The 22,692-nt window shown below is 39.8% G+C and overlaps 1 protein-coding gene across 1 annotated transcript in view; it reads right to left on the bottom strand.

The window, feature by feature from the left end:
- The window catches only part of LOC131152735 (thioredoxin-like protein YLS8), a 30,677-nt gene extending 8,874 nt beyond the window's left edge, over positions 1 to 21,803 (bottom strand). Inside the window, exon 1 of the mRNA XM_058104581.1 lies at positions 21,386 to 21,803. The gene's annotated coding sequence lies outside the window, so the exon portion shown is untranslated. The remainder of the gene's footprint in view (positions 1 to 21,385) is intronic.
- Between the last annotated feature and the right edge of the window lie 889 nt (positions 21,804 to 22,692).

Below are 22,692 nucleotides of genomic sequence, written 5' to 3'. Positions count from 1 at the left end.
ATAAATGCATATGAAATTTTACGAGAATTCTTAAGACTAAGCTTAATAAGCACAGCTGCAAAAAGAAGAGGAAGAAAGGAGTCGATAGAGAGAAGAGTGCTGACTCTGCTGGCTGCTGAGGTGTTTGATAGAGAGAAGAGGACTGAAGAAAGGAGTTGACCACTAAAGAATAATCAGAACTCTTTGCCGACAGAAGAGACGAGTGTGGAGTGCTGAACTGCACATCGAAGCCTTACAGGAGTAGTCGACTAGAGTAGAGGAGAGTCAGAGAGAGACGAGAGTATTCAAAGGGTTCATTGGTTGCTGCCTTGCTGCTGATCGAAGTATTGAACACCTCAGCTGTTGAACAGAGCAGTTGGAGAGTGCTGAACTGCACATCAAACATGAACAGGACTGTTCCAGCCTTACAGGAGTAATCGACTAGAGTAGAGGAGAGCCAGAGGGAGACAAGAGTACTCGAAGAGTTCGCTGGTTGCTGACTTGCTGCTGATCGAAGAATTGAACACCGAAGCTGTCGAACAGAGCTGCTGGGAGCTATTTTGCCCTAGATTTCAAGATTTTGGGCTTAATGTAAAAATTTTGGGCCCTCTTTTACTGTAAAAACACATATTGGGCCTTACAATTCAAGCCCAAGGAGGGAAAAGACCCATTCCAGGCAGAATTGTAGAATCGTTATAATTCTACTCACAATTCCAATTCCACGATTCCACCGATTCAGGTACGATTCTACTGAAATGTGATTTTCCCTGGGAGCTGGATGGTTGGGATGATTTTGAATCATAGAATCGTACGATTCAAGTCGCGATTTTAACAACCATGATAATAATATATGAAAATGACGCTGTTTTAAAAAACAGCCAGTTTTCAGTTTATACATTAGAATTCAACCACAAAACGGTAAATCCAAAGACTGTCCTTTATCTTTGGACAGTGTCCCTTAGAGTCACCTCCATAGGAATGCAGTTGATGCCAAAACTTCTATTGTGTCAAAGAAATAGCTTTTCCTTTTGACCAAAATAGCATACCTTTTTTGCCTATCTGGAATTTGCAAAGAAGTTGAGAGTGGAAAATCCAGAAACAAAATGAACAGCAAGTGCAAGAGTTCTGCTCTGAAGTGGGTTTGAAGAGAGATTTCTTTTCAAGGTTTGATGCACAACAAAGACTAGCCATGAGGGGGAAGCACTTGTAAGATTACTACTTACACATCTAACATGAAAATTAATGGGAAAAAAATATATAATTATACATCTAACATAAAAATTAATGGAAAAAATCATATTAATTGGGATTAATAATTATCATTGTTATTGTCTTACTAAGATATATATATATATAAATCAGAGTTCAAATTCCAACCAAAGTAACCAGCTCGGTTTGAGAAATATATAACCAAACTCAACTAATAAGCATATTGGTTTAGAGGATTGGGTCAATGTGATTATTGAGTTTGGGTTCAGTAGCTAAATCGGTGATTAATTTAATATGTTACATTTTTATGTTTCCTCCTTCCAAATGAATATTTCTTAAACAATATCAAGTTGATTATAAGGGTATGTACGTTCGTACTCAGTAGGTGGCAATAAGATGTCATTGTTTCCCTTCAATTCTCTTTTCAGTATCCTTTCCATGTGAGGTAAAACATTGCTTCAATGGTTGAATAAGACCAACACCATGCCCATGAGATGTTCCCACAACCTTATAAATGGAGGTGGAAGGGGAGGATGACATGAGGAGCAGCAAAACAAAGACGAGAGAGAGTGAGGTGATGAGGCTCACACGGTTGCTTTATAGGATCGGCACTGATTCAGTGTAATCTTTAATTTATAAGCATAGGCAAATAGAAATGTCCAAGTATGCTCCGTCTAAATAACACTAAAACACTCTCCTATATATAAACACAATCAAAGCACAGCAGAAGTGTCAGATGGCAATTGCCTCAGCAGTTGAATGTATGCATTCTAGTTTTCTTTTTCTTTTTCCTCTTTCAATTTTTCCATTCCAATATAGGACATTTTGATTTCAGTTTAAATAAAAACTGGAAATCTATAATAAGTTGAGGAAACACGTCAGATCAATCTACACTTTCATGGTTTGGATTCTCGATTCAATGAACTGATAAATTCAAAATCGTTATTTTTTTCCCAGCAAAACAAACCAGATTCTCCTGCAATAGAAACCACTTGGTCTCAGCAAAAAAAATCAACAAAAAACCAGATTCACCTACAGGTAGAACTGCATAATTTAGAGATTTCATAACTTAAAGTACAAATTTAGTCTCATAAAGCACACAGATATTCTGTTAAGGACGAAGATATTAAAGAAAGATGGCGAAGTTACTTTAATAAGTTATTTAACGAAAACCAAATAGAAAGCTTAAACTTAGAATTATCAAATGAGGAAGAGACTAAAAATATAAGATTTATTTGCAAAATTAGAGTTAACGAAGTTAAGTTTGCACTAAAAAAGATGAAAAATGGGAAAGCTATGTGACCAGATAACATCCCAATTGAAGTTTAAAAATGCTTAGGTGATAACGGAATTATATGGTTAACTAATTTATTTAAAACAATTGTAAAAACTAAGAAAATGTCAGATGAATGGAGGAAAAGCACTTTAATACCTATATACAAAAATAAAGAAGATATTCAAAATTGTAATAACTATCGTGGAATTAAACTTATGAGTCATACGATGAAACTATGGGAAAGGGTAGCTAAACAAAGATTAAGGTTAGAAACGAAGATCTCAAAAAATCAATTTGGTTTTATGCTTGGGAGATCTACCATAGAAGCTATTTATCTTTTTAGAAGATTAATAGAAAAGTTTAGGAAAAAGAAGAGGGACTTGCATATGATATTTATTGACCTTGAGAAAGCATATGATAGTATACCTAGGGAAGTTCTATGGTGGATTTTAGAAAAAAATGGTGTATGTTGTAGATATACCGATATCATTAAGGATATGTACGATGGAGTAGTGACTAGTGTAAGGACTATAGATGGAGAAACTTGAAAATTTCCAATCACCATAGGTGTACATCAAGGATCTGCTTTGAGTCCTTATCTTTTTGCTTTAGTGATTGACCAATTGACTAAAAGTATTCAAAAGGAGGTTCCATGGTGTATGTTGTTTGTAGATGATATTGTATTAATTGAGGAAACTAGAGACGGAGTAGAGGTTGAGTTATTATGGAGAGAAGCTTTGGAATCTAGAGGCTTTAGGATAAGTAGAAATAAAACAGAATATATGAAATGTAATTTTAGTAATGATAGGAGAAATATTGGAGACAAAGTTAAACTTGATGATGAAGAAATAAATAGTACTTGTAGATTTCGATACTTTGGATCTATTATGCAAGCTAAATGAGAAATTGAAGATGATGGAGAAGTGCTTCAAGTGTGCTATGTGATCGTAGAATACTCTTAAAATTGAAAGGGAAGTTTTATAGGACAGGTACAAGACCAGCTATGCTATATGGATCAGAATGTTGGGCAACGAAGAAACAAAATATCCAAAAAGTAAAAGTTGCCGAGATGAGAATGCTTAAATGGATGAGTGGCATAACATTGAAAGATAAATTAAGGAATGAACATATTCGTGGTAAGTTAGGTGTGACTCCTACAGAAGATAAGATAAGGGAGGAACGACTCAGATGGTATGGACACTTACAACGTAGGCCACATAGTACACCTATGAGGAAGAGAGACTTAGTTACTGCGGGGGGCAACAGAAGGGGTAGGGATAGGAGTAGACCTAAAATAACTTGGGAGGAGATAGTGAGTAAGGATTTAATATCCTTGAATCTATCAAAAGAAATGGTCCGTGATCGCATAAATTGGCGGAAAAGGATTCATATAACCGACCCCACTTAATGAACCTAAGGCTTGGTTTTGTTGTTGTTGTTGTTGTAAAGCACACAAATATTCTCAGAGACAGAGAAACAGAGGTAAAGAGGAAAACAAGAATCTACACATCAAAACTCACTTGCAATAGAAATTAGCAAGAGAAGCTTGATCTAATCGTCTTCCTGTTTTGAAACCCCCTATCAAACGAAGATTTACAAATCAAAACCCTAGAATTTGCAAAAACCTAGAGAAATATATTAGAAAGGGAGCAACTCTCACCTCACCGATTTCATGAAATGAGTCTCCCCCGGTAGGGCTGTAATCAATTTGGTTTGATCAGTTTTTGGACAAGTTTAACACCTAAACCAATTCTATCGGCTTGAGATTTTTGTGAACCAAACCGAACTGATTGTTCTCGGTTCAATTCAATTTTGCTGGTCAATTTCAACCAATGTTTTAAAAGGTGTACGTGAGGCGCGTCTTGAGGCATTTTGAGCATAAAACGCCCTAAGGCGTAAAGCCTCAAATGTGTACGCCTTAGTGGAGAAGGCGTACGCCTCAACAAAAAAAATCGTGCCTTTTACGCCTCAAATGGGAAGGCGTACGCCTTTTGGGAGCACCTGAGTTCAAATAAAAAAATAAAACAAGTAACAGCCCAATAGGGCTTTGACGAGCGTCAAAATCCCCCTCTCTCGATGAAGCTTCTTTTTTCTAAGCTTCGCATCTCTCCGACGACTCCCCCACCTTCTCGTCTCTCTCGGATAAGTCGTCGACAGCTTCTGAGGTATTGTCTCTCTCGAACGACCCCTTCGGAGCTCTCGTCTCTTTCCAAGCTAGGGTCTGGCTTCAAAGACTCCTCCAGCTTCTCGTCTCTCTCTGACGAGTCAACGACCCCTTCCAACTTCTGATCTGCCTCCGACAACCCCTTCCGACATCTCATCTCTCTCCAACAACCCATTCAGACGACTCGTCTCTCTCCAGCGACCCTCTACAGCCTCTCGTCTCTCTCCAGTGACCCTCTACAGCCTCTTGTCTCACTTCGCGACCCCTTACAACCTCTCTGCTTCGAGTATTCAACTCTCACTCTCTCCAGTGTTATTCGTAGCAGACTCCCACGAGACTCTTTGCTAGTGTCTCTAAAACTCAAGCTAGCAGCTGCTTCTTTTTGATATGTTTCAGTTTTCCCTTTTAATTTTTCAATTTTCAGTTTTAATTTCCTGCCGCAGCTGCTGATTGTTCATGTTCAATAAACAAAAACATGTCTAAAGGTGAGTCAAAGGGGCAGAAGCCGCAGAACCCTTTCCATTTTGTAATGTTTGGACCTATATGATATTTAAAATTTATGTTTTTATTTTTTTTCACCATTATTCTAAAATTGTTCTCATTTTTTTACTATACATAAATTGATTGTATTTATTAATTAATTTAAAAAATACAATCCCAAAATGCTTACGCCTCAACGCCTTAAGGCTTACGCCTCGCCTCGCGGAAGGGTAAAACACCTCGCCTTACGCTTTCACCTTTTAAAACATTGGTTTCAACTTACAAGATCAGCCATGGCATTTAAGGTAAAAATCCTTTCTGTAATTGCAGCATCAAAGAAAATGAAGCCGATGCAACAAAATTCGACTATTAATATAAGAGGAAGCCATTCAAATGCTACACTACCCTTGGCCTCTGGGAACCCGTTTCTATTACATTTGTGAACCATTGTGGTTTTATCAATTTGCAAGGAGAGGTCCAAGAATTGGTAACGAATAGGGTTCAACAATCTTATTGTGATATTGAGCAATTGTAGAGAAAGGTTAAATTATGCAAAACCCTAGATCAGGCACATGGAGGCTGTGAGCGAAAGAGAGGCAATTTGCAAAAAGAGAGTCAAAGAGAAGAGTTTAGAGAGAGAAAGAATTGATATTTCACTAGTCATGACCGCACGAAGAAAAAGGCAACTAGGTGAGGCCGCACAAAGGAGAAGCGACGACTAGGCAAGACCGCACAAAGGAGAAGCGGCAACTAGGCGAGACCATAAAGAGGACTAGAGAGTGGAGATAAGTGACGACACACTAGAGAGCACAAAGACTAAAGAGTTGAGAGGTCGATGAGAGGCGAAGGCAATGGCCAGCAAGCTGAGCAAAGCAACGACATGCAAACTGGTGAAGGGCAAAGCTGCAAAGGATAAGGAGTCGAGAGATAAAGAGTATACACAAAAAAGAAATGGGTTACTGGGTTAATTTTGTACTTTTTTTCTCTTTATTTTTAAAGTGTAAAAAAGTTAAATAAATAAATATAAAACATTTATATATATTCATGGTTCGATTTGGTTCAACCAGTTTTTGAAACATTCAAACCAAAACTGAACTGGCAATCTCAGTTCTACAGTTCCTTGAGCCAAACCAAACTAGTTCACCTATAAAACCAACTAATTTTGGTTCGATTTAGCTCAATTTCATCAATTTCTGTTGATTTTGTTTTACCCCTACTCTCCGAGGTGGGTTGGGATTTTTGGGATATAATCTTTAAAATTTTAAGAAAGTTAGAGGGCATTTTAGTCTTTTTGTTTTCTTTAACGCATTGTATCATTCATGGAAAGTTATAATACCACATATCACAGGGTAATCACATTTCCATGTAATGCAGACAGCAACATAAAAAATGGTGTTAGATTCTCATATTTTTATTGCAAATTAAATATGGGTATGTTTTTACATTACTAGAATTCTACATTATTAATGGTTACATTCTGCGAACCAAGCCGCCTTTGAAGTAATGAGTTGTGTGGGACCCTATTTATTAGTTTTGGATATCAAACACCTTTTAACTTAGAAGGTAATAGAATCGTTCAGCTTCCATTTAAGTAATCAGAATAGATATCCCACTACATAAGGAAGTGCCCTGTATAATTAGGGATTAGGAGTTGTAGAAATAGAAAAAATTCACAGAAGAGAGATAAAACAAAGAGGTGAACATGCAAATTTTAGGAGAGGCGAGAAGAAAGTATAAAGAATTATATCAAAGTTAGAAATTATAAGAGAGAGAGAGAGAGAGATAAAATAGCATTGGCTCAATTGTATTAGCACTATGCTAATTTATATAATGTGTTGGAGGTCCTTACAAGCACAAAATTACATATATTTATACCACTTGTCAAACTTGGAATTATAAATGATTCTTGTATTCCTTGTATTGTGCCAAAAGTATGCTAATACTAATTTACCTAAAACTTGACGAGATTTCTTCTTGGCATAAATAGACTTTTCTTTAATGTTGGCACTTTATTGCAGTTGATACCATGGTTTTAAATTGCGGTAGCGGGTAGCGTAACGTAACGGTAACAGGTGTAACGGGAAGCAGGAGTAGCGGATGTTACATAACGGGAAGCGGGTGTAACGGCCGTGAATTTTTTTGAAGCACGCACAACCTTGTGCATATAAGCGTACTTGCATGTTTTAAGCTTTTGGTCATTCATAGAAAGGGTTTTAGTGTATTTTGGACCCTTTAGTTCGAGTAACTAAGTTATTTGGTAAGGGCAACGAGTTTACATTTGTTTTAAACCATCATTAATAGAAAATTACGTGCGTGCGCGTATTTATACTTCTCATTGTTCTTATCTGTGATAAATTCTTATGTGTGCTAAATGAATTAATAAAATAAAATACACTATACACTCCATTAATCTATTAGACACATAAAACATACAAATAATATAAATATAAAATAGCTAGAAAAGAAAGAAGGTTGAAGTTGAAAACTAAAGAACATAAATATCACATTACTAATATTATTAAAAAAAAAAATTCCTAACAAGTTAGTATTTTGAAATTGTTAATTAATGCTTCTATTGTGAGTATTTAAAGAAAAAGTAAATTTTGTATCATTGTCATCCTTATTAAAATCTTTTCCCCCTCTCGCCACTTGGTATATTAAGAATGATATATGAAAGAGAGAGAAAAAGTGAGAAGAAAACGTAAAGAATAAAATTTTTTTTGGTGTAACAGTCCTGTAGCGGTTACGTAACGGCCGTAGCGGCCTTTACGTAATGGTCGCAGTCTGTAACAGCCACTATGGCCGTGATTTTTCTTCCCACCGATTTTGCGGTGTGTAACGCTATCAGTAACCCAAAAAACCTTTACGTAACAACGTTACGTAACAGTCGCGGCCTTTATTTAAAACCATGGTTGACACTTTTCTATATTTTTTTTTTTTCTTCTAAACCCAATTTTCTTTAGAATGTGTCTAAGGTCAACTCTTTTTCCAATCTTGATTGCCATACGTGAGGTGTCTTCTTATGCATCTAGGTTATGTATGTCTTGGTTGACCTTTTTCTTGCTCATCCGAGCTCTTTCCTCTGTGACCACAAGTTGAGTTGTTCATTATCCTTCTCCTGATAGTGCTCGAAGTATGTGCTTCTCACCCTCTTGTACCTTTAGATCTTCTTTGGCTTCTATTCGTTAGCCAATCAAGGGCACATGCCACCTTTTTAAGTAAGTGTTCTGGCCTCTTGGGTGATGCCTGGTTCACTCTATTCGGCTGCAAGTTGGGTTGTTCACTCTATTTGACAGACTAAAATAAGAATTGTTCTTTGGGTGATACGCATCTTATTTGGGCATCCATAAGTTCTCTCTATTTTACTCGCCCTATTTGGAATGTCACCTAACTAATTATATTTTGGGGAGGTGCACAAAGATTGCACAAATAATGCCCCATGGCTACCTATTTTGAGCATTAAGCGCTTATAAATGGGCAACCATCATTTGCAGTCGAAATTCAAAATTCCCCCATGTCCTTATCATATGCCAACATTCACTTTGAGCTTTTCACCTCATGCAGCATACCAAGTGTCGCACCCGTAACTCCCAAGGTCGTGTCTCTTATGGTCTTAAGTAGGTCTTAATCATTAAGGTTTTCGTTTTCCCCCCAAATTCTCCATTATTAGGCTATTTAAACCCCTTTTGTCTTCTTTTTCTTCTGCTTACCTCTTCAACCATTTGACAACTTTTGAGTTGTCTACATCTATTCCTTTCATCCTTCAAAAGACTCCATATTTACCATGTTTCTGGTGTCATGCCCCACCGACTAACCTTTCCACTAGTTGATTTCCTTCAATTCTTCAACATTTGAATAAATTTCACTATATCATGGCTTCGAACGGAAAAAGTGTCATCATGGACCAATATGAGGAGTCTATCCTCCTTAGAAAGGAGCACTTTCACATTTGGTTGAGGCCAAAAGGCTTACTCGAGAGGATACTATGGTGGGATTGTTGGAATGAAATCCCAAGTCAAAAGTTTCACACTTGTTTGAGCAAGGACAAGGATTCATTAATCATTGGCTTGTGCTTCACAAAACCCCAACATCTCACTATGCGAAGTACTTATCATGATACTACAAGACACCTATCCTTGCTAAACAAGCTCCTATGGATGTATCTAAAAAAATCAATTTGCCTAGCGCTTGACTAACAATTGAAGGATTATATCATCAAGCGCAAGCTTCTTTCAAGTACCAATGGGCGATGATCGGCATCAACAAGACCTAACAAAAATGGATAAAAATCTGTTTATCCAAATCGAGTTTGATTCGCTTAAATGAACTCATAACCAATCTGCACATTAAAATGAGTCGGATATGGTTTTAAGATTTTTAATCCGCCCTTAAACGAGTCGATTGACGGATTTTGGATTTTATCCAATGGATATCCACCAACCCGTTAACAACCAATGCCCAAATCCATAGATATTTCCATATGCCCATGCTTATTAGGAATCAACCCAGTCAATATAAGCCCAATCGGCCAAGGATTAGCCCTACACTCCCAACCCTCACGCTACTACATGCGCTTCTAGGTCTGTCCCATGTCCCCACACAAACTCAAGCCCAAATACCCAATTCTCATGATCAAAACAAAAATCTTAAATTCATGATCTTAAAAAATAAAAAATAAATATACATAATTTTATGATTGGTTATTGCATATTCAATAGTTTACCAAATCATAATTTAAAATAACTTCAATTATTATGTTGCAAAATAAATTGTTTATTGGATGGTTAAAAAAAAATTATACATAGGATGGGAATGACAGATTATCCACCATCCGCCACATATTATCCAATCCGAACCGCCATAAATCCTCCATTTAATTGAGTCAAATATAGATTTCAATTTCCTTATCCGATAATTCGCCTAATTCACCACACATTATTCGACCCGATTCGCTTTCACAAGCCTAGCATCAACAATTTGATCCAACTCACTAGGGTTGAGCTCCCCTATTTCTTAAGGTAATGCAAGCCCTCATCCCCTTTTGGAAAATCTTCGAGAGGAGCAATATGCCTACAAAACCTCGAACAACAATTCACACCATGCTCTAGGGTGCTCTCAAATCATCCTCCTATGAGCTTCCTTAGGCAAACTCCTTGATCTCGTCCCCTATAAATATGGTGGCCCAATCTACTAGGATTGTCTCTGGTGAGTTGAACCTATAAATGATAGCTCCTTGAGGAAGCCGATTATGGTATTTTGGTTTGCTTTTTCCAATGATATGGCCTTTACCCATTTGGTGAAGTAATACGTAGCCACTACAACAAATGTGTGCTTCTTGGACAACAGCGGGTACATCTTCCTTGTTAGGTCCATCACCTATCCACAGATTGGTCATGGCTTCAAAATCCTTTTAACCTTGCAACCTAGAAATCTTTGTGCCAAACCATGTTTTTGGTAGACTTCACATCCCTTCACATGTTTGATGCAAACACTAAAAATCATCGACCAATAGTACCCACGTCGTTGTAACAACCATCTTATATGTATCCCATCTTGGTGTGCCCACCGACACCCTTATGAACCTCAATTATTACCAAAGAGTGCTTCACTAAGGTCGAGGCACCGTAGTAGGATACTACTTTTGCTTTTTTTACATTGTTGTTCACCTAAAATCAAGAATCTAGTTACTCTTAACCTAATTTTCCTTTTGGTTTACTTGCTCGAATTTTTCAAATATCTGATGAACTCCGCCCTCCAACCCTTTCTAGCCATAATAAATTACCCTCTTGAATAGTCTTGTTGCTAATTCACACATGCAATAGTCTTGTTCTTGTATGCAAGCTTTGACTGAATCACTAGTATTCTTCCCATGGTGCTAGATAAATCCATCCTGCAGCTTAATGCTTGTTGTGCTAACTCATCAACCTCAATGTTCAGAATTCACTTAATATATTATAATCTTATCTTGTCAAATCCTTCCATCAACCCTTGAACTATTGTCAAGTATTGTTGCAAACTTGTACTATTGCAAGATTATTTGCCCTATACATGATTTACTACCAAGAGCGAGTCTCTTATGATCTTAACTTCCTTGATACCCATGCTCTGTAGTGTTTGGAGTCTTGCGACTAACACCTCATATTATGCTTGATTGTTTGAGCATTTCAAATTCAAAACAACCAATATATCAGTCTTGGTGCCTTCAAGGAAGGAGACTAATACCCTTGCTCCTGCTCCATTGTTGGTTTTGGACCCATCAAATTACATAATCTAGGGTCAAATCCAATTATTCCTATCTCCAATTGGGTTTCATCCACGTCAACCCATGAGTGATTTGCCAAGAAATCAACAAACGCTAGGCCTTTCACAACTTGCTTAGGCAAATAATGAAGCCAAAACGTGGCCAGGGATAATGCCCATTCTGTGGTTATAATAGGCAAGAGGTAGTGCCTTAGCTTTGAGCATGCAAAGAATTAAGCATAAACATAGCTTCTTGTCACGGGCTAAGCTTGTTCAGGGCATTATGCTTGCCTATGACCGCTTATCTCGTGTGTTTGGGATGGGTTTCCATCATGTAAATACTAGTGTAGGGTTATTTTCTAGTATTTATTTCATTGTAAGCCAAATTAGGCAATATGACTCCTCGGTCACTTTGATGTTTCCTAGTGCCAGAGTGAGAATGGCCTACAAAGCTCTTTAGGGGAGGGTGAGTGTTCATCAGTCATTGTAAAACTCACTAGCAATTGTCAACGTGCTTAGCCTACTTGCCTCCCTCGCTAAGTACAACATGTCAACGGAGGATTTGTTAATGAATTACGTTTGCTTCAATATTTACTGCTTGGTTGCCACGGCTTTCATGAATTGATTATTATTTCCGCTGCTATCTGATTGAATGTTAATGAAAGCGCTTTGTGGATGAATGTTGGTAAACAAAAGGCTGGCTAGTTAAGCAAGAGTGCTTTAGCTAGCGCCGCACGGCCCTTCACAACGGTGTGAAAAAGGCGGACCGTGACATTTGGTATCAGAGCCCAAGTCGGTGACACTTGGTGAGAGCCCAAGGTTGAGTTGCTACGTGAATTCAATTGCCTTCGTTGTTGGATTTGGAAAGCTTTGGTAAGTGACCATGGCACCAAACAATGCTGAGAGGATCAGCGTGCTGGAAGCACAGGTTGAGGAAACAGCCAACACTATGGCCGCGGAGGTGGCCCAGATGAGAGAACTAGTTGATGAAGTGAGGGGATCACAAAAACATCAAGCAGGTTTGATAGGCGACATGTCAGAGGACTTTCGCCACACTGTGGAAACTTTGCAAGCCCGGATGGCAGATCTGAATGCAAAGGTAAATGTGATGGTTCTTGCTATGGGGAACCCCAACACTCCGAGAGTTAGCAAGACCAAGGTGCCAGAACCCAGGACGTATAGGGGTGCCCGAGATGCCAAGGAGTTGGAGAACTTCTTGTTTGATGTGGAGCAGTACTTTCGCGTTGTGAGGATGGCCTCAGAACAGGCAAAGGTGGATACTGCGACCATGTACTTGGTTGGTGATGCCAAACTGTGGTGGCGTACCAAGTACCGAGAAATTGAAAATGGAAACTGTGTGATTGATAGTTGGGCAGACTTGAGGAGAGAGCTCAAGGCCCAATTCTTTCCTAAGAACATTGAGTATAATGCAAGGAGAAAACTGAGAGATCTCAAGCATACGGGGTCAATCAGTGAATATGTGAAACAATTTTCTGCTTTAATGTTGGATATTCGGGATATGTCGGAGAAGGACAAGTTGTTCTATTTTCTTGAGGGGATGAAACCGTGGGCAAGAACTGAACTTCATAGGCAAAGGGTTCAAGACTTGTCAACTGCACAAGCGGCAGCAGAGCGCTTGACAGACTACGCTGGGGATGAGACCGCTTTGTCCAAACGGTTTGGCAGAGAGGGAAACAATGGAAAGTCTTTCAAGAATGGCAAACCCAAGAGTGGGAGAGCCGACTCTAAATCATCAACCTCACAGGAAGCTTCGTCGTCTCAAGGGTTCAACACACCCAATGGAAAGGGGAAGAGTAAAATTGAGTGTTTCTTGTGTCGAGGTCCTCATAGAGTTTTTGAGTGCCCTCACAAAGCATCACTTAATGCCTTACAGGCTTCTATTGTAGAGCAGGCAGTGGAAGATGATGGGGAAGAGGATGATGCCCCAAGGGTGGGTTCAGTGCGGTTGGTGAACGCATTGGAAAAGCAGGCAAAAACACCGAAAGTTACACAAGCAAAAGGGTTAATGTTTGTGGACTTGAGGATAAATGGGAAGAGTACTCGCACTATGGTGGATACGGGAGCTACTCATAATTTTGTTTCGTAGTTGGAAGCAAGGAGACTCAACTTATCCTTAGAGAAGGATACAGGACGCGTGAAAGCAGTTAACTCTGTAGCCCAGCCTACTCTAGGAGTAGCCAAGCAAGTGGCTATAAAACTTGGACAGTGGGAAGGTCATGCGAATTTCACAGCGGTGCCATTGGATGACTATCCAGTCATTCTAGGAATGGAGTTCCTAATGGGGACGAGGGCAGTGCTGATGCCTTCGGCTGGTTCCCTATGTCTGATGGGAGATCACTCGTGCATGGTGCAAGTCGTTGCAACGAAAGGAAACGACGGGAAGTCCCTTTCAGCCATACAACTCAATGAAGGATTGGGTCAGGGTGAGCAGACACGTCTAGCCACGGTGGTGGTAGACAAGGAAGTAGGCCAAGAGCTGGAGCCTACGACCATCCAAGCGGTGTTGGATGAGTATAAGGAGGTGTTGCCAGATAAGCTACCTCAAAATTTGCCTTCACGACGGACTGTGGAGCAAGAGATCGAGTTGTTATCAGGAGTGAAACCACCTGCTAAAGGGCCATGTCGGATTGCGCCTCTTGAGATAGTAGAGTTGGGAAGCAACTTGATGAAGTGGAAGCGGGATGTGTTCGCCCTTCCAAAACACCGTTGGGAGTATCGGTGTTGTTTCAGAGGAAACATGAAGAGCATCTACAGAAGGTGTTCGACAGGCTAAAGGGAAACAATCTGAATGTGAAGAAGGAGAATTTCTCTTTCGCTCGGCGGAGCAACAAATTCCTTGGTCAAGTCGTTGAACAAGGTCGTATCCGGAGGGGTATGGAGAAGGTAAGGATGATTCAAGAACGGAAGATCCCCACGACAGTGAAGGAGTTGCGTTCCTTTCTTGGCCTTACTAGATACTGCGGGAAGTTCGTTGAGGGGTATTCGCGGAGAATGACTCCAAGGACAGGACTACTGGGGAGGTATTATTGGCCGCACACACGAGATGATGTGGTTGATTATACCAAAACTTGTCTCGCTTGCCAACAAGACAAGGGGGAGCGGAAGAAGTATGGTACTTTCATGGCCGCACCAAAGTACTGTTCGGCAAAGGGGACGACACAATTGTTCCTTGTGACTGTTGTGAAACATTGGGGTGTTCCCCAAGTTATTATTTGTGACCAAGATTTAATGTTCACTGACAACTTCTTAACAGAGTTTTTCATGATATTCAGGTCACATCTTGACATCTCTTCGAGTTATCATCGACAGACAAACGGACAGATGAAGAGATTCAGAGAGTTGCTAGATGAGTACTTGTGCCATTTTGTCAACGACAACCAGAAGAATGGCGTGCAACTACTTGATGTGGCTCCATTCTGTGACAACGCCCAAAGGCGCTCAACAACCAACAAGAGCCCTTTTGTGCTTGTTACAGGCCAGCTGCCACTGTTACCTCACACAGTGGGCGAGCCGTACAGACGAAAGAGTCCCAGGGCGTACATCTTCACCAGAGAATGGAGACTAAATGCAAAGTTTGCCCAAGCCTATCTGGAGAAAGCTTCTAAGCAAATGAAGAAGTGGGCAGATAAGGGGAGAAGACTGCAATTTCATGTCAATTGCCTCAAGCCATTCAACGCCAACACCAACGACCAGAGCAGAAGTCAGTCAAACAGCGCAGAGTTGAAGACAGTGCAACCTGACAGACATGATGTTGAAGAGATCCTTACAGACCGAAAGTTCCTATCCTCAAGGAAGAAGCGGCAGAAGTTCCTAGTGAAGTGGAAGTGCCTTGATGACAAAGAAATCAGCTGGATTTCTGCGGAAGATTTGAAAACATTCGTGGACAAAGTTGAAGTGTACCTATCGCCAAAAGTCTACGAAGACGTCGACCGCATAAGTGGGGAGAATGTCACGGGCTAAGCTTGTTCAGGGCATTATGCTTGCCTATGACCGCTTATCTCGTGTGTTTGGGATGGGTTTCCATCATGTAAATACTAGTGTAGGGTTATTTTCTAGTATTTATTTCATTGTAAGCCAAATTAGGCAATATGACTCCTCAGTCACTTTGATGTTTCCTAGTGCCAGAGTGAGAATGGCCTAGAAAGCTCTTTAGGGGAGGGTGAGTGTTCATCAGTCATTGTAAAACTCACTAGCAATTGTCAACGTGCTTAGCCTACTTGCCTCCCTCGCTAAGTACAACATGTCAACGGAGGATTTGTTAATGAATTACGTTTGCTTCAATATTTACTGCTTGGTTGCCACGGCTTTCATGAATTGATTATTATTTCCGCTGCTATCTGATTAAATGTTAATGAAAGTGTTTTGTGGATGAATGTTGGTAAACAAAAGGCTGGCTAGTTAAGCAAGAGTGGTTTAGCTAGCGCCGCACGGCCCTTCACAACGGTGTGAAAAAGGTGGACCGTGACACTTCTCTATGGCCAAGGACCTAGTCTCAATGGCATTCATCGCACAAATTAGGTAATAGACGGCCTTCAATTTCCCATTAGAGTGTTTTAAAGCAAGAATTTCTCTTATTACAGCTTCAATTACAGAAACATAGAGGATCATTGACCTCCTAAGTTGTGGAGGTATTAAGACAACAAGAGGACTCGCTAAGTAGGCTTTGAGCTAATCAAAAGCATCTTGGTGCTTGTCTTCCCACCTGAAATCTACCTATTTATTCAACTTCAGCAAAGGCAAGGATTCTCTAGTTTGGCCCACTGCATTGGATATAAATCTACGCTAAAATATTGGCCAAGCAAATGTTGAAGTTCCTTCTTGCTCTTGGGTGGCTAGCCTGCAAATTGGTTCTATTCATCTTAATCTTGATCCCTTTCTAATGGACAAAAAAGCCCAAAAAATTTTCAGCAAATATTCTAAATGCAAACTTTAATGAATTCATCTTTAACTAATGTCCCCTCATTCTTAGGACAACACTGTCCTAAGAATGGGCATATGCCTTCATGTTTGTGGCCTTAATGGTTACTTCATCAATGTAGACCTCTATAAATCATCCTATCATGTTGTGGAATATCAAGTTCATGGCTCTTTGATATGTTGCTCCTACATTCTTTAGCCTAAAAAGCACGATAAGCCACTTGAATATCCAAATTGTGCTTGGACATTAGAAAATTGTCTTGTGAACATCATCATGAGCGATACATATCAAGTTATAGCCCAAATCTTTGTCCATGAAGCTCAATACTTGGTATCCTACAATTGAGTCCACCAACTTATCAACCATTGGCATCACATATTCATCTCTAGGCAATTTAGTGTTCAAATTCCAAAGGTTGATTTAGATGCAAAAATTTCCACTTTTCTTGACCACTAGGACAATGTTGGATAGCCTTTCTACATACCAAGTTATTCCCATCAATACTACCCCTTAATAGTCTCTCCACTTCTTCAAAATCTTTGGCATCATTTATGCGGCCATTCGCCTAGCTAGTTGTTTGAATGGCCTAAAGACTCCTTACTAGGTCGTCTATGTTCTACTAGCTCCTATCCAAACCTAGTGTTTCATACTCCCAAGCAAAATGCGTAGGGGTGTATAAAATTTATAGAAAAAATCAAAAACTAACTCGAAACCAAACTAAAATAAGTTTGGTTGGTTTTTAAGTTCTTGGTTTCGGTTCCAATTCTTAACAATAGAAAATTTTAGTTTACAATTTCGGTTTCTAACCAAAAACAAAGCCCAAAAACTGAATTATCTAATAATAAATCAATATATTTAAGTTCTACTAATAGATTTTTTAACAAATATTTTTATCTATAATTCTCTTTTTATATAGAATTATTATAATAATTATAAATTTTTAGATTTTCAGTAGATTTTTAATTTTGTTAATAGAATGAGCAAAGAAGGGGCATGGCGAGGTTTTATAAAGGAGAAGACACTGCTCTCCTTCATGAACTTTTGATGTGGGACAAGAAGGCTCAAGCCTCAAGTCCATTGCTGCTCAATCACTCCCCACCCCATTACTAGTTCCACATCAGCCACATCAGAAATGCCTTAACGGTTCAGACTCTCGTCTCCTTATAAATGCAGGTTGCCCCCTCTCCCTCATATTCTGCATCCTACTGGCTAGGCTTGTATGTCCTGTACAATACCCCCACTCAATTTAATTTTCTATGAGAAGTCAGGACACTAGAAGCATAAATTTTTGTCTTGTGGACATCTAAGAAATAGTATATGTTTTTGTAATAATTGGTTTTAGCAACCAAACCGTGAAAAAGTAAACTCTCTTATTAAAAAAACATCGTTACATGTTTGGGATGTATTCAATATTTTTTAAAAGTCGAGGCTTTGATTTGGTTTTTGGTATTAATTAAAACCAAACCACATCAAACTGAGGACACCCCTAGTATATAAGCCAACCCTCATTTGTTCTACAAGGTTGATTTCTTTTACCTTGTCAGGACAACCTAGGCTATCTTTTCGGCTTTATTAGCCTATGCTTCTGAAATGTAGTCCTCACACTCCATATTGTATGTTTTGTTTGCCCCTCTACCCAAGGTCTAAACCTTTGTGATTGAATACCCTATCAATTCCTCCTGCCCATCAGCCATGATCCAAGTTATTGAGTCGATCTCATCCTCATATAGATGCACCTCCTATGTATTGGTTTCTACAACGAATGGGGTGATCATCTACTCCCACTATCTCGTCTGCGTTATTTAGCCCCTAAAGTATTAGAAATGGTGCAGTGAGGAAGGTATGCACATTTTGGAATGAATCCAATCTAAGCCAAGGGTAGCATTGTAAGTAGACCTGGAGTCCACCACAAAGAATGGCTCTTTCCTAGCGCTCGCCCATACTGTCAGGTCTATAGGAGCAATCCCCAAAGTTTTGGTTTCCCTCCCATGAAGTCGGCCAGCATAACATCAATGGGGATGAGATCTCGCAGCTTCTTACGCAGTTTCCTAAAGGTCCACACAGGTATAATGTTGACACTGGCCCAATTGATTGACCCTGATGTATTGATTGGCCCTCAAAGTGGATAACAATACATAATGGCTTGAGGAGTTGAGCCATAGCCTCAGCTAGCTTGTGTCAAGTGACAATGGTTAAATCAATTTGACAAGGGTAGTTCTACCACAACCGCATCACCATCTAAGAATGATCCCCACCCAAGAGCTACTCCAGATGTGGTCGGAAGCACGAATACCATGTTGATGTTTAAAGGAGCATTGGTTGAGTCGTTTTTACTTTCTTCACTTTGTCTCATTGGCTTTGGTTGCTACCCAGTCTGGGCTTATCATTCTAGGCCAAGGTTCTAGTAGATTACGGCCTCCACTCCTATTGGTTGGGATTGATCTCCTTGTACTAGTAGCAACTTCTTCTACCAATGTGATTTTCCTTGCAAGGTTTGCTCGAGTTATTTCGAGCCATCCTCATAGCCTACCTTCTTCTTTGGAGTCTCCACAACTAAGCTTTGGAGAGCTACGGTTTGGTTATTGTCCTTTTGCTGACCAAGTGAGGCCTAACCTCTTAAACACCATTCTTTGATGACCTCTCAACTGATGGTGTGATTCCAAATCTTTTAATATGGGGAGCCCTTGGAAGCTTCAATCTTCGTAATGGTCCACCTTTAATTATCTACAAGTAGTGTTACCATTCGTCTGCATCCATCTGGGGATTGAGGAATCCCCCTTCAGCCTTATGTGGTTAGTTCCTTCTCAAATGGTTTCTAACTCAACCTAGCCAAGACTAGCTTTCGGGTGCTTCGGATCCTCATTCCTTCTATGTTTCCTATTCGGGAATCACTACCTTGGCCACGTTCACAACCATCTTTGGGAATGGGTCCTCAACTACCTTCATAACCCCCTTGTTCTTTTTTTTGGAACTTCATGTGACCCTTATTCAAGGCCTTTAGAATGTAGCTCCTAAGTACCATATAGTTGAAGGTTGTAACATTCGAGGAATGGTGCCACTTGCAATACTTGTTGTTTCTGATTTCTTCTGCTTATGCCACAATGTGGTCCTCATAGAACTTTATTTGCCTCTCTTAGGGGATGGTGAAAGATCTTATCCACATTAATGAGGTCAAAGGTGTAGGGTTACCCTACATCTGAAGGGGATATCCTCGCCTTCCTGTCTTCATATCCAACATCTAGTGGCTTTGGCCGAGTCAAAGCACAGCATTCATAGCCTCAGCCACGTTTATCTCATTCTTTGAACTTCTTTAGGGCTGTATAACCCCTTTTTGCCACTTGGATGAGGTATATTGATACTCATTTTCTTTTGGGCTAACTCCAGACCCATTTTTCAAATTCTAAGAAGTTGATATATTTTTGTGAACTTCAAAGACCCGAGTTCGACTAATTATGGGTGTAATTTCATTAATTTTGGGTGAATATGAGCATGAGCAAAGGCTAGGCTCATTATTGTGGAAAACTAATAAATAGACCATGCTTGGAGGGTATTTTGAGAAAGCTTACATTCTTGGCTCAAAACCCTAGCCCTTTTCTTGTAAAAGGATGCTTAAGGAAGCAATGGAGCAACACACTTACATTCACAACAGGCTCTCACATTCAAACTCCTTGAGAAGCTCAAGTTAGGGGTAGAGACACAGCCATGTTCAAGGAGGGGAGAAAAAAACCCTAAAGGATGCACATATCAAGAATCAGAGAAGAGGAAAACTATAAGGCTAAGACTTGAAGTGAGGCGTATTATAATGGTCTTGGGACCCAATTTTGGCAAGATATCTGCTTTAATCCAATGGCCTCATGGATTTCACCCATAAAAGGCACCTCACATAATTGGAGCCCATACCATCCTTATAAGCCCAAGATCTCCCTAGTACACATTTGATGTGGGACTATGACATGCTCTCCTATCCTATCTTTGACACTCTCATAAGAGTGCCGTACACCTTTGTGTAGGATTCACTCATATGATACCACCCCCAAGGTGACTCTGATACCAAATGTAATGGTACTGAGCTCAATTCCGATGAAGTATTGTTTGCTTTACCTCACTAGTCTCACGGGTTTTGTCCTATAAAAGGCGCCTCACATAGTTGAAGTCCTAACCATCCTTATAAGTTCAAGATCTTCCTAGTACACATCCGATGTGAGACCATGGCACGTATTGATGGAAGAGCTTGGGAATTCATAGGAAGTTTGTGCTTCATAAGTCTACATTTTAAAGGTATTTCTCCTGTTCATAATAATTCATACATGTATTACTTGATATGTGTTCTGATGTTTCATCAGCATGGTGATGTGTTTGTTGAATAAAGATAAAACCTAATTGAAAGTTATCTTCTTTGTGTAAAAATCAGGCCTTGCTCATTAATAGGGTATTGGGACTGGACATTCCTTCATCTTCTTCTTCATCTTCATCCTGCTTTAGTATTTTTACCCTATTGAGTACGTATATGTATTTGCTTGAGAGAGAGAGAAAAAGAGGAGAATGAGATGGATCAGCTCCTGTTGCCAGCGGTATAGCTGGAAGACCATCAAGCTCTGGTTGTTGTTGACAGATTTGGGGGCTGGGGAGCTCGTTGCAAATGGCAACGTGGTCTGGGAGGAGCCATGGCTGCAGCAGTAGCAGGCGGCTGTGCAGAGCAGGAACAACTGGAGGCTGCGGTAACTAAAGCAGAAGAAGAAGAAGAAGCAGAGCAGCAGCGGCAGTTCTGCTACTTCTCGTCAAGGGCGGGCATAGGCGGACGACAGGCGTGGTGGTGGTCGGAGTGCGCAGGTCAATGATTGCAGGGCTAGGGTTGGGTTCCCAAACAAATAGAAAATGTATGCGCATCCTCAAATAGCCCATAACTTTCCCGACAATCAAACATCTCCAGTTTACGCATCATTAAAAAGCAAAATCTGCAAAATTTTCAATTAAAAAAAGGAACCTGGAAACAATTTTCCCCAAACCAAATGGGAGGGGGGGGGGTATCAACATGTTCAAAAAACACAATCACAACAACAACATCGATTAACTCAAAAAATCAAATTGACTAACCCACCAGACAACGAGATATGACTGCAGCGCCTGAAGAACGCCTCGAAACACGGAAGCTGCCAACCAACCTTCGAAGATCACGAAGATTCAGAGGGCCAATGGATTGAGTCCGAGAATTCAAACGTTCGAAAACCTCCCGCGCTCGACCTCGGAGGTCGTTCGAATGTTCAAGAACTCCAATGCAGGGTTAAGAACCAAATCCCGGCGCTTATTCTTCTTCCTCCTCACTTGGGTTCCTTGTACTCTCTGCAAAGTTTCGATGGAAGAGTCCAGAACGCACGATGGGAGCCGCAGGATGAGGAGAAAGGAAGGCTACGTAGGCCGCCGGATTGAGCCCCATTGGGTGCATAAAAGGAGTTTTTTACATTTTAATTTTTTTTTCTTAATAAAATATTAAATAACATTTGATTTTGATGCGTACCAAATCTCAGTGGATGGTCTAATGAGTTTTAAACGGTTAGGATCATTCATGTTTTGACACGTGTCACTTAAATCTTATTAGACCATCTAACGAGATTTGCTTGGAAAAAAATCAGGCGCTGAAGCATGACAAATCTTGCTGAATGGTCCTGCAATATTTGCTTAAATCTCACTAGACCATCTAGCGAGATTTGGTTCGAAAATGGAGCAGCATTTGACGCGTGGCAAAACTCGCTAAACCATCCAACGAGTTCTACTTGGGCGTTTCAAGTCTCCTTCCTCCTGCATTCCTCACGAAATTACATAGAGCAGGGAGTAGAGAGCAGAGGGTTGTGGCTTCTGTTTCAGAGAGGCCAGCAGCAGCAGGCGACGATTGGACTCATAGGAGGTGACCGTTGGAGGGAGGAGGAACTCATAAAGGTGACCATTGGAGAGAGGAAGGTATAAAAAAGGCTCCATGAGGTATGTCAAAAGCCCTAAATTGTTATTTTCATTCAAGCATTTGGTAGATTGAGAACTCTTTCAATTGTTATTTTCATTGTTGCATTCGGTAGTTTGATTGGTTTTAGAAAGTATTTGGTTATTATTTGGATTATTTATCCGAAAACCCCCAATCTGAGGTTAGGGTGTCATTTCTTGTTTGTATTTGAATTTGAATTTGTTTATTTGCTATATATTATTTGTTATATATTTAATGTGTTAATTTGTTGTTATTTAATGTGAGGTTAATTTGGTTAATTTGTTGTTAATTAATATGAGGTTAGGGTTGAATTCCTTATTTATAATTGAATTTGAAAATTAAGGGTGTGTTCAAAAATTGATTTGATTTTTTGCAGTCGATTTGGCCAAAAAAAAAAAATTTTGAATTACTCATAAGGAAGTTTTTTCCCT

The sequence above is a fragment of the Malania oleifera genome, chromosome 4 (genome assembly GCF_029873635.1).
Source record: "Malania oleifera isolate guangnan ecotype guangnan chromosome 4, ASM2987363v1, whole genome shotgun sequence".
NCBI lineage: Eukaryota > Viridiplantae > Streptophyta > Magnoliopsida > Santalales > Ximeniaceae > Malania > Malania oleifera.
The sequence above is the reverse complement of the archived record's forward strand: the minus strand, read 5'-3'. Positions and strand labels throughout refer to the sequence as shown.